The following is a 3057-nucleotide window of genomic DNA, read 5'->3' as shown; positions in this document are numbered from 1 at the left end:
GTCCTTACAAATGTGGAGGGACTGCTGGGAGGGTGTCTCCCAGGCACGGGCCACAGGACACCTCCAGCAGAGGGTAACAGAGAAAAAAGGCCTTGAATGACAACATTCCCAACCCTGTCCTTCAAAAAGGCCAGACTGGGGCAGAGAAGGCAGCTCTAAACATGGCCCCGCCTCCGCCAAGGGGAGGGGGCTCAGCCTACCAGGAAGGGTTCACAGATACCTGGCCCTAGTCCCACAACCCCTCTGGAAGCCACAACGACCTGGGAGAAAAGACCAAGGTGTTCCAACCCGAGAGGAGCCAGGCCCTGGAGGTGACTTGGGTCCTGCAGATGCCCATCACCCTCCGCCCCAGCCCCCCTCCCTCTCTCCCCCCGCTGCCTCCAGCCCTCACTTCACCAGCACAGACTTTGGTAGAAAGGGCTCCGTGACGAGGTCTCCACGGTGGGAAGACAGCTGCGGTGGCGGTGGCTGCCCCGAGGCTGCTGCTGAGTGCAGGGCCCGGACGCAGAGGCAGAGGAGGAGGCAGAAGCTATGGCTTTGGCTGCACCTCGGGGAAGGCTGTAGAGGTAGACGGCACCGATGAGGAGCCCAGCGCCAAGGGCAAATAATGGGTCCAGTTGGAAGCCAAAGAGGCGAATCGAGGCAACAGTGGACAGCACAATGGACAGGGAGGTGGCAAAGCCCTTGAGGATGTTGTCAGCATACTTGACAACGACAGCCACCAGGAGCCCACCGAAGGCCTGGTTGAGCACCACACCCCAGACAGCAGGTGTATACCCAAAGAAGAAGCCGCGGTGTGCCACAGCAGTGCCCTCAGCCCACCAGAGCCCCACCAGGCCCAGGGCTGTGCCGAAGAGGCCCAGCTGCAGGTTGCGCAGCCACACGGAACCTAAGCTGCCTTTGAGGATCTTCTCAAAGTAGACGCCTGCAAAGCCGAGGAGAGACAGGAGGCCACAACAGCTGCGAGGCCTGCCCCCGGGGTTCTGATCCAGTGGCCGTGGGCTGCCCCCACCAGCTTGCTGTGCCTGGACAATGGCGACCCCAGTGAAGAGGAGCAGCAGGGAGGCCTGCTGCAGCCAGGAGAGGCTGCGGTTCAGCATGAGCACTGAGAACAGTGCCGTGGTCAGGATCTTCAGCTGGTACAGCACCTGGAAAGTGGCCACTGGGAGATTGGAGATGGCAACATACTGGAGGTTGTTCTGCAAAGTGTAGATGAGGGAGGGCACCGCAAGCTTGAGCGTGTCCACGTACTACACCAAGACAGCCTCGTGGAGGAAGAGAACAAGGTGTTTCACATTACCCCTCTTCTGGGCGAAGAGCAGCAGCAGGCAGGTGAGGCCCTTGAGCCCTTCGGCCATGACCACAGCGGTGGTGGCAAAGAAGCGGTCCCCAGGCAGCGTGCGGGCATAGCGGATGCTGAGGATGAGGGAGGCGTTCTGGACCACCAGCACAGCTAGGGATATGTACTTGAGGTGTCTGTGAGCTGCCCTCGCGGTCCCAGCTGCCAACGCCCCCGCGGAGACCGCCCCCGGTCTGGCCACCGCGGTGGAACCGCCAACCCCAACCGCTGCCATGTTGGCATCTCAGAAGGAAATTATTTCTATGAGTTTCTCATGTTATATGAGTATAAAGACGTCTCATGTTATATAAGTATAAAACTTCATAGGTGGTCCTAGTCTTCCCCTCCAATAAACACACACCCAGAAAACACTGTTTGCTTGGTGCAAAGAAGGCTACTGAGTCTGATAATATTATCTAATTTTGTACCTGGGAAATCTTGTGTCCAGGAGAGGAGTGTGTGTGTGTGTGTGTGTGTGTGTAGAAACTCCCTGTGGCCAGGGAGTGCAGTGGAGGATGGCCCAAGTCCTTGGGCCCTGCACCCCATGGGAGACCAGGAGGAAGCACCTGGCTCCTGGCTTCAGATAGGCGCGATGCACCAGCCACAGCACGCCGGCCACGGCGGCCATTGGAGGGTGAACCAACAGCAAAGGAAGACCTTTCTCCTGTCTCTCTCTCTCACTATCCACTCTGCCTGTCAAAAAAAAAAAAAAAAAAAGAAAGAAAGAAAAAAAGAAATCCCATTATTGACCAGTGCCCTGGCTCACTAGGCTAATCCTCCACCTGTGGCACCAGCACCCCGGGTTCTAGTCCCAGTTGGGGCACCAGATTCTGTCCCAGTTGCTCCTCTTCCAGTCCAGCTCTCTGCTGTGGCCTGGGAAGGCAGTGGAGGATGGTCCAAGTGCTTGGGCCCTGAACCCACTTGGGAGACCAGGAGGAAGCATCTGGCTCCTGGCTTAGGATTGGCACAGCACACTGGCCACAACATGCTAGCCGGAGCGGCCACTTGGGGGTGAACCAATGGAAAAAGGAAGACTTTTCTCTCAGTCTCTCGCTCTCACTAACTCTGCCTGTCAAAAAAAAAGAAAGAAAGAAATCCCATTGTTAATTTTTGCTCCTCACAATCAACTTCATCAGGGGAATCTGTGGAAATTTACAGTAGGTTTTTAAGAGAGCAGGGGAGTCCCAGGTCTCTGTTCTACCATTAGGCTGAGGCAGAGCTGAAAGACACAGGTGCTGACCATCAGGAGGAATCACAGAACTTAAGCCTAGTCATCAGTCTAGCAACAAGCCATGACACCTGAAACCAGAGGCCATCAACTCTTCCATGACTTCACCACACCAAAGTAATGGGGGTGGGGGGTGGGGGAATGGTGATGAAGGAAGGTGCCTGGGGTGCTTGTCTCACAAGGAATTTCCATGTGGACATGCAGTGAGCAAAGCAAGATTTATTTAAGTCAGAAACCTCTTGCCACAGCAGCCATTAGGGGGTCTCCAAGAGAGGGAGACCTGAAAAATGGAGTGGAGTCTTTTAACTGCAATTTGGATGAGCAGAATAATACCAGCTAACAATCAGTCAGAGGCTGGGGACAAAACCCATCAATAATCCTGCCTAGCTTGCTCTTGTGAAAACAAAAATCCAGCCAATTAGTAGGATAGGCCAATTCTTTCTATTCTCATGATAAAACTAGAAGCTCAGAAGGGTGGAGCATTGCTACT

The 3057-nt window shown here is 55.1% G+C and overlaps 1 pseudogene; it reads right to left on the bottom strand.

Moving 5' to 3' along the window:
• Positions 1 to 387: 387 nt before the first annotated feature.
• Positions 388 to 1574, bottom strand: LOC133755136 (UDP-galactose translocator-like; annotated as a pseudogene).
• Between the last annotated feature and the right edge of the window lie 1483 nt (positions 1575 to 3057).

Source organism: Lepus europaeus, unplaced genomic scaffold, assembly GCF_033115175.1.
Source record: "Lepus europaeus isolate LE1 unplaced genomic scaffold, mLepTim1.pri SCAFFOLD_3_1, whole genome shotgun sequence".
In the NCBI taxonomy this organism is placed as follows: domain Eukaryota; kingdom Metazoa; phylum Chordata; class Mammalia; order Lagomorpha; family Leporidae; genus Lepus; species Lepus europaeus.
This window is presented reverse-complemented; position numbering and strand designations above follow the sequence as displayed.